The 14670-nt window shown below is 26.8% G+C and overlaps 1 protein-coding gene across 1 annotated transcript in view; it reads left to right on the forward strand.

The window, feature by feature from the left end:
• Nucleotides 1-200: 200 nt before the first annotated feature.
• The window catches only part of Neto (Neuropilin and tolloid-like), a 279692-nt gene continuing 265222 nt past the window's right edge, over nucleotides 201-14670 (forward strand). The window contains exon 1 of the mRNA XM_065508961.1: nucleotides 201-449. The gene's annotated coding sequence lies outside the window, so the exon portion shown is untranslated. The remainder of the gene's footprint in view (nucleotides 450-14670) is intronic.

Here is a 14670-nt window from a genome sequence, read left to right on the forward strand (position 1 = left end):
AAAAATAAAAAAAAATATTTCAACATAAAACAAGCAGCAGCAAACGAAAGCCAGAACAAACAAAATATAGCAAAAAAAAAAGGAAAAATTATTAACTTATTTATAGTGGTGGCATCTCAGCCATATTGGCATCTTTCATATTTTTATTTTTATTTTCATTCTATACATTTCTTATTTTTTTCGTTTCCTTTTTTTTTAAAGAATTTAGTTCAAGTGCCAAACAAATAATAAAAAAAAGTGAAAGAAAATCATTCATACACTCTAGTAAAAAATTACGAAAAATAAAATAAATGTCTTGCTCTCCAATAAAAATGAAATAAAAAATAGTGTGAATAGAAAAAAAATAGAAAATAGAGAAATTTTTTTAAAACAAGCTACACTGGGAAAAAATTAACTATATATCTCAAAACTGTGAAATTTTGCTGTTCTTTGGGTGCAACAAAAAATAGGTGAGTTTATTGTTAATAAGAAAATATATATTTTTTTATTTAATTAAGAAAATTAAATAATGTTAAAAGAAGTGTGAAATTAAATAAATTTAGACTAATTGATATTTGTCTCAAGATTGATGCCCATTCTAACACACGCTAATTTATATATGGGCAATTCCACAAGAATGACAACCACGACTAAAAAAACAAAAACTCTTGAAACTTTTTTTCAAGATGAATGTGAAAGAATTTAGAGCTTATTACAACATTTTAAGGGAATAAGTAATAGCTTAAACTGACTATATTAAATTTTTTAACGCCTACACGAACACAATTTCTGCTGGTTGCAGTTGCAGTCGTGTGGCAGCTACTGAATTATTTTAAAGACGACAGCTGCAAAGTAAACAGCGGATTTATAATTCAGTGGTGCCACTTTAATAAATAATAATCGCAAAAAATTCAAAAGTAATTAAGATTTAAACAATTATTTTGAGTAAAAACATATATATATATATGGTTATAATTAATTATGTATCTGTTATTAATTTATCTCAATATGGTTATCAAAAACTTCTCTTATTAAGTAAAAAAATTTATTTTTTTTAAGCACTAATTTGATTTACATGTTTTATTATATTAGCAAAACGATTTCTGTTTTGTAGTTGACAAAAATAGAAATTAGCCTAAGTCGGCTACATCGGCATGAGTAGTCGTGTGGCCATGTAACTATGCTGTTGTCAAAATAATCGTGTATATTTTATTTTGGACAGATTGAAGTTGGTAGCCTATTGTCTTGAATGTGTTTAATGCACAAATTGTGGCGAAAACTACTGGTGTTTTCTTTTCTGATACAAAATGTTGCCTATATATTTTGTACCATTTATTAAATGTTACCCATACCCTCATAATGTGTTGCATTTTTAACGATCACAATAGAACAAAAATCATTACCATTTATGCTATTTTCTTTTATGTAGCTTCGAAATATTATAAAACTATACTTTTTGCTTACACAAAAAGTGGTGCATTCTAACCCTCAGATCAGATAGTTTATTGAAACCGAATATATATTTTCTATTTTTTTTTTAGTTTTTGTATACATATCGCTCATTTGCTGCAACGACGTCATAACTCAAAATCCGGGTGTTTTGAACTGAGTAATACAAAATATGCGCCGTTCTTTATATTGTTTTACTATAAGAGAAAAATCTGTCACGTACGATATTAAATTTTATTTATTATAAAATCATCCAGTTTTTGTTTTTCTTTAAATCTGACAAATTGTAAAGGGAAAATATTTGCTTTAGTGTAAGAAATTAAAAGAAACGCCTCTCACGACTTGCAAATTTTCGCATATTTCTATATGTACCTCAAAATTACTTCCGTTTTGTGTCACGTACGATATACATTTATTTTGCTTGATATTTTGGACAACAATGCTTCCAAAGAACTTAATATTTTTTTAAAATATAGTATCCTCTCAATGGAACATAAAGACCAAATTATTTTATAGATACTCTTATTTTTGCAAAGTCTATTCCAATCTATAGGCGTATTTTGAAAATTCTTTTCCTTAAAATCGATTTTTTTCATGAAGTCGCACGTTGGGTTCAAATGGTATAAAAGTGGCGATTAATTGAAATTTAGAAATAAAGTTTTTATGAAAAAGTTTGGTATAGGGTAAAAGTAGATAAAATTCTAGATCATTAGCTGTAAAAATAAATCAACTAAGTTGTTTACTTCTTTTCAGTGAGCGGTCAAATTTAGCAAATTATTGCTGTTTTTAAAAAAGTGAAAAAATTGTAAATTTTTACAATTCAAGCGATTATTGTTAGTATTAAATCTATTAAAAGTAAATCTTTTATAATGGAACCTTCAACATCAGGTATTAAAGTATATAGTAAAATTTATTTTTTTTATAAAAATTATGAGTATATATTTTTAATAATTTTTTTTAAAAAAGGTCCAAAATTGGGATAATTTCCGCATTAGTAATAGTTGAAATTAGTATTATAGATTTTAGAATAGTATAGGATATCAGCTTATATTTAAGAAAAAAAGTCCAGGCAATGCCCGGCCATTTTTTTTATTTTAATTTTTGTGTAAAAACTCTGTTTGTCATTTATTTAACAAGACCAGTAAATGATAACAACGATGAAGATAGTAATGATGATAATGATGAAGAAGATTATAATAATGATGATGAAGATAATGAGAATTTGAGAATGCAGAATAATACAAATATTTTAGTATATTTTTTATTAAGAAGGTAAAACGAAACCAAAGAAACGCCTAACAGGTTAAACATTTTTTTCCATTTTTTTAAAAGCTGTGTTTTTATGTATTTATGATTATTCATTACAAAAATTTATAATATTCTCTTTTGTGACTTTTTTGAAAAAAATTTTACATTCATAAAATTTTGTGATAAACAAAAATTAAAATTTAAATTAATTTTATACTAATATAAATACATATAATAAATTTATTAATTAAATTTTTTAATAGCGCATTAAGTATTCTTTAATTTCCAATTTTACTCATTAATTTATAGCTTTCTATTCCAAAGTTATATCATAAATTGTGAGCTAAGGTCTTTTTTTCCAAAAAAAAACAATAATGCACAAAATTTTTTTTTTTTCTAAAATGCTGTGTTTTTATGTATTTATAATTATTCATTATTGAAAAATTATAATATTTTCTTTTGTGACTTTTTTGAAAAAAATTTGTAAATTTATACAATTTTGTGTAAAACTAAAATTGGATTTTAAATTAAATTTATACTAATATAAGTACATAGAATAAATTTATAATTTAAATTTTTTAATAGCACATTAAGTATGCTTTAATTTCCAATTGTATTCAATAATTTATAGCTTTCCATTCCAAAGTTACAGCATAAATTGTGAACAAAGGTCTTTTTTTTCAAAAAACAATAATGCGCTTAAAGGGTTAAAAAAAAATTTTTTTTACCTTTTTTTCTAAAATGCTGTGTTTTTATGTGCTTATAATAACTCATCAATAAAAAAGTATAATATTTTAAAACTACGGCTTCTATGAATTAATCGCCACTTTGGGTACCATCGAACCCACTGTGAGTCGTCACAAAGTTCAGTAGCATTTTTTTGTTGCCTCCAATTTACTGATTTTCAATACCAAACTTAGCTTACGATAGTGATACAAATTTTAGATGATTTTAAATTTTTTAAATCTGTTAACGCAGTTCTATTAATTATTTGCTATTATTTGTTGGGTGCATGACTTGAAAAAGAGGGTTTTTTTAATTTTTTTCTTTTATTTTGAGACATTTGTATAACATAAATTTATTCAAAGTATTGGCCATTGCCTTCCTATGGATTCAGAGCCAAAATAACTGCTCATGTTTTAAGGCCAAGAATGAATCTAGCCAGTATCGTAAACTATGTTCCAAAGTAAAGCATATCTCAGAGAGTGCGTTCTGCATCGACCGAAACAAATAGTAGTTGGACGGGGCACGGTCTGAACTATAAAACAGGCGAGACAAAACTTCCCAACCATTTTTTTTAAATACAATTTAACAGGTATTGCAATATGTGGCCTTGCGTTGCACAGTGGTGCAGAATCGACATTTTTTTGGAAATAAATCTGTTGTTTCTAAACGGCTAGTCTAATCGGAATAAAATTTGACGTGGGCGTAGCCAAGGAGTTCAATTTATTAAAATGGGCCCTACAAATGCTCCAGGGACGGCGCTATAGGGGCTCAAAGTAGGGTACCGCCATGTAAAATTTTTAAACACATGCCAATTTTTTTGTTTTCCATTCGATTTCAAAAATGTGTGCTATTTATCTCTTATAATTTCCGAGTTATAGGCATTTCAAAATTTAGCCATACATTGGTCAGCTTTTTTAAAAATATATGGCGTACTTTTGGACCGAATTGAGTCGATTTTATTTTGTTAGTTAGACAACTAAATTACCAATGATACACAATAGATTTCAGAGCAATATCAATTATTGATCCAAAGATAAACGATTTTCAATTTAAAAATTAAAAAAAGTAGTAGATTTGTGCTTTTTTCGGGCGAAAAGGTGACTTAACTCTTTTTTTATTAAAAAAAAACTTTCTTTAAGAACATACAACAATTTTATATTTTTCTGTAAGTAATCTTTACTGAGAATATTTTGGTATAAAAACTTTGTCCTATTTTTCAAATATGTCGGTCCTACGCCCTTCGGAAATTGACATATTTTTTTATCAAGATTTCAACTTTGGGCCACATGTTCTAAAATCCCAAAGCTGAGATCAGAAAACGGAAAGCAGCTTTGGAAATCTCGATGTGTTCCATATTTTCTCCCAAAGTATTTTCCCAGCCCCGAAGAAAATGTGGACCCTATGGGCAAGATTGTAAAAAATACCGTTTTTGTGATTTTCGCTCTAATTTTTAGGAATTACGGGATTTTTTGTCGTCGTTTTGTATAAAACTTTTGTTTTCGTTTTGTATAAAACTTAATCAAATACTCATCTTGATATCTAAAAATAAATGTGTTGTGGTTTCCGATACATACTTGTATATGAATGAGTTCCAATTCCATACCATAATGTTACATATTTAGTACGCGTGAAATAAATGTCAGTCCGATATCTGAATTATTCTGGGTTTAGTTTAAGTATTAAACAGATTATATGCCATGTAATTATTAAACAACTTCTAAGTATTAGTTATGTAGTAAACCCACGAAAAAAATATAGTTGTATATGTTTACTGTTAGCATTTCAAAAGTTTTACAAGTTTTTTTAACAATATTCTAATCACAATAATTATTTATACGATTGTGGTAACCATAATATGGTAAATTTAAGATTCACATGATTGTCGCAATCATAAAAATGGTTGTCACAAACAAATACTTATTTACTCTAACCATATATATGATTGCTGCAAGCATGTCATATATGGTTACCGCAATCATATAAATAACTACAGTTTCATAACATTGTTAAAAACTTGTGAAAATGTTCAAATGGTTACAGTAAACATGTACAATTATGGTTTTTTTCTCTGGGTGTAATCTTTAAAAAGTATGTTAATCAATAATGTTATGTTATGCTGGTGATTTTGATGAATTTTATCTCTCAGTGTATTTATGTATTTTAGCATTTCTTAACGTATGAATTCATGTTCAAATAGCTTCTTCGCACTTTGCATTACATGTCTGAGTTAGTGAATGTGTATGCATGTTTGTGACCTCCACAATTTGTAAGAAATGTGTTGGGGAAAATATAAAAAATCTCTGCACCTGCTGCCAATAAAAGAGCGCCACCAACATACAAAAAAAAACTATTTCAGCAGCCATTCATTCGGTTTAAGTTTTCTGTTAGTTACAGCAGTAAATAGCAAAAACTACAACAACAACAATAATAACAGCAACATTATAATATATTATTGTATATGGACCATTGAAAGACCTTGTACACATTTTAAACGAGAATATACCGGCTAAAAAAAAAACATTTAGCCCACATTTTATTTTCTCAACTTATTTTGAATGAAAAATGATTTTATTTTCTTCTTGTTGTTTTCTTTCGTTTAGTAAATTTTTGTTGTTGTTGTTTTTGCTATTTATTTTATAGTTATTGTTGTTGTTTTCATGAACTAGTACAATTTAATGTATGAAAACATAATGTTTGTGTGGTTGACAAACATGAATACATGAATTTTCTTTTATTTTAGAAAAATTTAATACCTAAAATGCTTATTTACTTAGTTTTTTTTTTGTTTAAAATTTTTAAATGTTCTTTTAAATAAATGAACTTATGTGTAAACATACATAAAATAAATAAATAAACATTTGTTAAATATTTATGTAGGTAAATACCTTAAGAGTATTGAATTGAAAATTATTTGTTTTTTATATTTAATAAACACAGCTATTTATGGCAAATTAAACAAAAATATATTAAAATTAACACCAATAAAATAAAATAAGGCATTAAACTGAGAAAATAATAAAAATGCCAAAATGAAAATAACTTGCTGCTGGCAAATTATATTGAATACAATTAAGTGTAATACTGACATCCGGTTTACAACAAATTTTTAATTAATTCGTTTCGTTGAAATTTTTTCATAAACAATTTAAATGAAATTAAATTAAATGAAACAAGTATTTTATGAATCACAAAAAATATAAAAATATAACACATGACGATTTTACCAGGTTGGTTGACCGATTCAATATGGTAAAAATGTAAATGTAAGGCTAATTTGGATTATATCGGTAAGGGTAATTTAGTGCCAACAGAATTTTGGGTTATTTATGTAACGGTATTTTAGCGGTAGTTGCTCTTATTTCGGTAGTGGTGACATAACGTTAACGGTAATTTCATCCTGATATAAATTACACTACAAAATTTTGATGTATTGTGGTTTAAGTAACAAATATGGACCAAATTTTAAATTCTATGAAGAGGTTTTTTTTAAATTTTTAAGTAAAATTATAAATTGTTTTAGACGTTTCACCACATAATTCATGATAACTTTGAAAGGTTTAGTCCGACAACACAAAAATCAAAAACCCTTGAAACTTTTTTTCAAGATGATTTGAATGGGAGAAAACACTAAAATGTTACTACATATGTGAAAGTATTTAGAGTTTCTTACTTATTTTAAGGGCAAAAATAATAGTTTAAACTGACTATATTTAATATTTTAATGTTTAAGGCTAAAATTGCGGTGCAAATTAGCATGTAGTATGAAATGAATTTAACTCTGATTGTTTTTTTGCTATTATCAACTTCTTCATTGAAGCCGAATATATATTTTCTATTTATTTTTTTAGTTTTTGTATAAGGACTGAGATCAAAAAAATCTTAACATACATATACATATAAAAATTACAATAAACTTACAGTTATGAACCTTTTCCGGAAACCCTTCCACTAAGGTTTTTGTAATGCTTTCTGTAACTTTGTTCGAACACCTAGTCCATCTCCGTTTAAATCTACAACACTTTTGGACACCTTTTTTGTGCTCTTCAATTCTCTTTTAACAAGTGCCCAATATCTCTCCACTGGCCAGCAGTTTGGATGATTTGCCTCTCTTGGTACAAATAATGCGTTATTGTTCTTGTACCTCTCAAGATCTTGCTTACCATAGTGACAGGATGCCAATTCAGGACAAAAATAAGTGGACACATTAAGAAGTCTTGTGAATGAAAGCATCCTCATTTGTAAACATTCCTTGATGTAAATTTCGGTATTTATAGAGCTCTTTGTAACAAATTTTCAGCTTTTGGGTTCTAAGCTTTTCTACAACATTCCCTCGAGCATCAGCATCAGCATCAGCAACACAAAAATATTCATCCGGAAGCTGCGAACAATTTGTCACCCATTATGCATTAGGTATATTTTTTGTATAAAATTTGACTTAAATTTCCGCGCTCTGTCTTTGGCCTCTCAATTTTTAGCAGAGTTCCTGTCAAGAACCCTTTGAGTCTTGTATGTTTTTAAACCTTCATTGATTTTAACTTTTCGTACCAAATAGTCCGAGTACTGAGCTAATTGCTTTCCTACACAGAAAAAATTATATTTCAATTCAAACATTTATCCCATATTGAACTGGTTTCAATTATTTTATAATTAAATCAAGTATTCGTTTGCTCAAAAACAAAATTTCTTGATATTTTCTATTGAATTTTGAGTTTTGAATTTGATTATTTTGACAACTGAATACACAATTTTCGTTATTGGTTGAGTTTCAAATACAAAAATTATTGAATAGATAATTTTCGTAATTGAAACACAAAATAACAAAAATGTGTTTTCAATTACGAAAATTATCTATTCAATAATTTTTGTATTTGAAATTCAACCAATAACGATTTGCAAATTTTCGCATATTTCTACATGTACCTTAAAATTACTTCCGTTTTATGTCAGGTACGATATACCATTATTTCACTTGATATTTTGGGCAACAATGTTTCGAAAAAACTTATTATTTTTTTTTAGTTATACAGATAAGGCTCCATTTACGCGGTAATTTATTTACACGAATTCGATATAACGCGAACTCTAATTAGCAACCATTTTTTCAAATACGCGACTTTTTTTAAACGATTTTTATATAACGCGGCAACAAACAACAAGAAACGGAAAAAACAGATGCGAAAAACAGATTCCTTTTTTGAAAAATAAATGCACCTTTTTATTATTTTCAAATTATTTTGTAAATTTTTATGAATTTTTGTTATGTTTTGATCTCTTTTATGTATTGGAATATTTTATTTTTTTAATTGAAATTTTTTTCTTAATTTTCGATAAATTTTTTTTTTTATTTGAGTTTTTTTACTTTACTTTTGTTTTAAGATTTTAAAAGTAAAAATAAAATAAGTTTATTTAAAAAGTATATATCGTCACCTTAATTGCAAACGGACGTATCTACATTTTTATTTGGGGGATTCAAACGGTCTACTATTAGGTCGTATTGTCATAATGTCGTAAAATATTTTTTTAGTTTAAACAAATTCTTGTTGTGCTGCAAACAAAAAAAGTGTTATTTTATGACAAACCAATAAACATAGTTCTAAAAGTCTTATTAGTTTATAACTTTTTTTGTTTGAAACCCAACAAAAATTTATTTAAACTAAAAAAATATTTTATGACATTATGACAATACGACCTAATAGGAGACCGTTTGAATCCCCCAATTGTTTTTACAGGAGAAGCAAAACACGTTATAAAATCAATAATAATAAAGTATTCTTGACAATTTTTTCCGTTTGAATTTCTTTAGTAAAGTTGTAATTTTTGATTGCAAATTTGCGTGAACTCAAAACTTCAATTTTGAATTTTTGTGTAGTTACGTTCGTTTGCATTTAAGGTGTTTTCGATTTAACGCGATTTTTAGGTCCCAATATCTTATTTGTTATGTGACTGATGTATTGTTTTACGCGAAATAAAAAGTTATTTCCCCACAACAGCATTTCGTTCTAAATTAGAACTTCGTTTTACGCGAATTTGATTTACACGCAATTTTTGTGGGCCCATCAAACCGCGTAAATGGAGGCCTACCTGTATACATTTTGAATGGAACATAAAAATTCGAATTTATTCACAATTAAGTGAATTTGCTCATCTTCACAAAATTTAATTTTTTGTTTGATATACATAAAATTGAGTATGACAACAAATTATTGACAATAGAAAAATTTAACCATTTTTGTACTTAGGTATCATTTATATAAAACACTTGTTACTCATATAACTCGAATAACTTAACTTATTTAAAGAAACAAACTCTTTCTGTTACACACTGACATGATTCAAATAAAAACATCACATCAAATTAAATTCATTACATTTGTTATTGTTTTGTTTTGTGGGATGTGATGTCTGTTGTCATTTTAAATAAAACTTAATCGAATAAACATCTTAAAAGCTACAAAACATTATTGTGTAACATACATTTGTGGTTTCAGCTACATATGCATTGTACTCTCATCTAAATCTATCTAGAAATGTAAGTAATGTAAAAAGAAACTTGTACATAAAAGGTTTTATATCTACATATCTGCATGTATATGAACTCACATATAAATAAATATGCGTACAGTATGTGAGTGTAATATTAACATGTCATTCTACTCATCATCATGTACAAAACAGATTAACAATAAAAGCAAAATGTATTAGAATGTAGAAGTAAGTTGGTTGGATCGAATGCTATATACCCTTTATCACAAAAAATCTTTATCAATTTCTATATCATTCAATCATGTTCCGATCTTTGTAATGTGAGATCTTACAAACGCTTTCTGGAGTGTTTTTATAGAGAGGTTTGAATTTTGAAAATTGTTGTGTCAGGCAGCAACCAGCACTAATATTGTTAAAATTACAAACGAAATAACAAATTTATTTGTGTATCTTTCTCATTATGGTGAAGGGTATAGAAAATAGACACAAGAAAAATAGAATATATAATAGATAAAACCACAATAAAATAGAAAAAATAACAATAACAAGTGGTTTTTATTTGTGGTTAAAACCATGAGTAATTGTCTCTAAATAATAAAACTGAATAAACAATAACAAAGTTTTATTTTCATTTGCAAATACTTACACACTCCTAATGATACATGCATATATATATGTACATATGTATGTATAATTGTATTAGTTTATATATGTATGTGTATATGTAATTTATTTAGTACAGATTTTTAATGTATACATACTCGTAGACTGCCAGATACAATTTCCGTTTGTGTAAGTATTTAACAATTGCGTTGAGTAAAACTCGAATACATAAGAAATGAGCTTTAAAAAATCTAATGTAGTTTTTCCTTATTTTAAGTTAAAGTTTTTACAGATAAAACTTAATAAATTAATGGGGACGAAACAAAAAATTTCAAACAAAAGAATGTATTTTTGAAATTTCACTCTTCTGAATTCGATATTATTCGGTGTACATGTTTTTCATGGCCATACTAAATTTAAAGTTAATTTGTATATTATGTCTAACTTAAAACTTAAAGAGAAATAAGAGAAAATTAGCTTTTAGCTTAAACTTAAACTTAAAAAATCTATATAGATAATCAAAATATGTAGTACGATATTTTTAAGGAAAATTTTATGGTATCAATTTACAATATACTTTTGATATATTTAATCTTACATCTATTATAAAAATAATAATGTGTAAAATTGAGTTTTAAAATATTATTGCTAAAATGTATCCTTTTTGTTAGGAGAAGAGTCTCACTAAGTCTGTGATTTTTAGAAAGATTAACACTGCTCATGCCAACAGGATCTGTCAGTTAACTCCTGTCAAAATGTGAACAAGCTGCTTCATTTAGTTTGTGTTTGATAGCTATTGATAGCAAACTACACGCAGAGAAATAATATAAATTATAGTCACAGTAACTATTTAGATGATTGTGGTAACCATAATATGGTTAATTTATGATTCACATGATTGTATCAACCATATATGTATATGGTTACAGTAAACAAGTATATGTTTGTGACAACCATTCATATGATGAAGGACTTACCATATTATGTTGCTCTCGGATTATGGATATAATAATCTGAGAACAACATATTGTGATAAAATTATTCATCATAAATATGGTTGTCACAAACATATACTTGTTTACTGTAACCATATATATGGTTGATACAATCATGTGAATCATAAATTAACCATATTATGGTTACCACAATCATCTAAATAGTTACTGTGACTATAATATTGTTAAAAAACTTGTAAAACTATTTAAATTGTTACAGTAACCATGCCCAACTATATTTTTCCTCTGCGTGTACATGGTGACTTGAGGAGAAATTGGAAAAAAGCGAATTTCATTATTTTTTGAGAAAAAAAACCATCACTCAAATAAAGGCTAGTCTTGATAAATACTATGGGAACTCTGCACCATCAATTTCAATTGTAACAAAGTGGTTTACGAAATTTCGTTGTGACCATACAAAACACTGAAGATATGTATCACAATCAGGTGTACAAAAAGCTACTTACATGTTGCAGGCTACGAAATGCACCCATTCTTTCGCTCTGTTCTCCGGATTTAGCACCGTGTGGCTATTTCCTGTTTCCACACCTGAAGAAATGGCTCGGAGGAAAAAAATTTGACTCCAACGATGAAATTATAACACAAAAAATACCTTTTTTAACCATTAACTTATGAGGTGAAAATTTTACTCCTTTTAATTTTAGAAACAAAATTTTACTTAACTCTTTGCGGTTGAGTGGTCACTTTACTAACCACATATTCTATAGTCATTAAAACATAGTTCATTGGCATATATTGCCATTTTGCTAAACAATTATATTTTTTGTGTCATCGTTTATGATTTTTTTTTGTAAAATTTAACCGTCAGTGTGCTCTGAAAATATTGTAAAAATCAGTTTTTTAAGAGACTTTCACGCATTCAATAATAAAAAGCTCTAAGTATTTATTGTTCATCGAATTCAGTGTTACTTTGCTATTTCGGTTGTTTAGTCAGAAAATTTAGTCAATTTAAAAAAAAATTATACGATACAAAATTTTTTTATCATACACAGAAAAAAGAATATTTCAATTCAAATATTTGTCACATATTGAACTGGTTTCAATTATTTTATAATTGAATCAAGTATTCATGTGCTCAAAAACAAAATTTTCTGATATTTACTGTTGAATTTTGAGTTTTGAATTTGATAATTTTGATATTTGAATATACAATTCATCAATTCGGGAATACAAACTTTAACTTTAAATACAAAAATTATTGAATAGATAATTTTCGTAATTGAAAAAACAAAAATAACAAAAATGTTATTATCTATTCAATAATTTTTATATTTGAAGTTCAACCAATAACGATAATTGTATATTCAAATATCAAAATTATCAAATTCAAAACTCAAAATTCAATAGAAAATGTCAAAAAATTTTGTTTTTGAGCACATGAATACTTGATTCAATTATGAAATAATTGAAACCATTTCAATATGTAACAAATATTTGAATTGAAACTGGCAACTCGCTTTATTTTGATTTTCTTGCGAAAACAATAAAGCAAGTTGTTTTTATTTTTGTTTTTTCTTTATTCACTTACACACTACAGTTTGTGTCGGCAAGAAACCAACCAATTGTAATAAGGAAATGTAAGAAAAGATAAATCACGGTTTATTGTTGGTGTTTTGTTTATGCTTTGATATTTTTACAAATAAAGCTTGAGTGTCTGTAATTCTCAAACACTCTATAGTTTTATTTGTATAATATCTTTAGTTTTTTAAAGCCTTTTGGGAAAAGGTTTCTTGATGATCTGGCCTAAGCAACCAGTGAAATGCGCATAGGAACTAGCTTATCCCCCAACAATAAATTTCACTGAATTTATCAAATTAAAAATTGGGAATTAAGCATAAAACAATTTTACTAAAATACTAATTTTGTATTCCCGAATAACCTTTTAACGGTTTAAGAAATAGTTTTTTCTGTGTAGTTATTTTTAATGCCAACCAATCCACAACCTTAGAATGGGGTGGTTTTTTTCATAGATGGGGGTAGTGCACTAATTTTGCAGTTTGCACTAATACTTAGTGATAGTGCAAAATTAGTGCAATCATTTTGTTCATATTTAGTGATGAGTTGAAAATTAGAAGCCTCACTAAACATTAGTGATTGTGAGTTAAAAAATTTTGCACTCAAAATTAAATTAGTTGATTTAAAAAAATGCAATTATCAGCTTATTGCAACTTTTTTGTATGCACTAAATTGAATGCAACTTCAAATTGTGAACTAAATTTTTACGTTCAAAATGGTTCATATTTATTCATGTACTCTCATTTAAAACTTAAGACTAATATTTCATTAAAAATAACAAAAAATATTTAAAATTTTTATTTTTCGAATTTGGATTCAACAATTTCATGACTACTCATTTTTGAAAATTTAGTGATAGTATGTTTAATGCAGCCTTTTTTTGATAGCAGGTTATAATTTTGAACTAATTAATTGTAGTGCAGATTTTTGCACTAAATCTTCGTTTAGTGATAGTTAAAAAATTATCACTATCACTATATTTTTTTAGTGCTAGTTAAGAAATAAGCATTATCACTAAAGCTGATAGAAAATAGTGCAAACTAAATTTTTTGCAATTTTAGTGAGTGATTGTGCAATGCTGATTTCAATCAACATTTAGTGCACTACCCCCAACTATGGTTTTTTTTTGATTTATTTTTTCTTGATTATAGTAAAAATGCAAAAAAGCGTGGCTGAAAGAGTTAAAAAAAAAACGATTTTCAGTTCAAAAAAGGCACATTAATTTCCACGCCTTTCTGATAAAACCTAAAAAACTCAACCTAAAGGTTAATGACATCGACAAATCTTTTTTTTTTTGAAGGGATAACAAAATTGGAGAAATATTGGACAAAGTGCATAGAGCTCAAAGGAAAAATAAAATAATTTGAAGTTTTTTAATAACATTTGGAGAAAATTTTTTTTACTAAATGTCTATTATCTCGAGATGGCTAATGGCCCCACTCTGAAATTTTTATATGTTGTTAGCCATACAATGACTTATATAAGAGGAAACTCTTTAGAAATTGAAGATATATTATGTTTTGGAAAGTTATAATTAAAACTGAGTGATAAAATAGTCGACTATCATTACAACCTACAATAATCTATAATGAACTTTCAATTCTATCAAAGGTTTATAAAGTTGATTTATTTAAGTAAAATTACAAAAAAT

Source organism: Calliphora vicina, chromosome 4, assembly GCF_958450345.1.
Source record: "Calliphora vicina chromosome 4, idCalVici1.1, whole genome shotgun sequence".
NCBI classification, from domain to species: Eukaryota; Metazoa; Arthropoda; class Insecta; order Diptera; family Calliphoridae; genus Calliphora; species Calliphora vicina.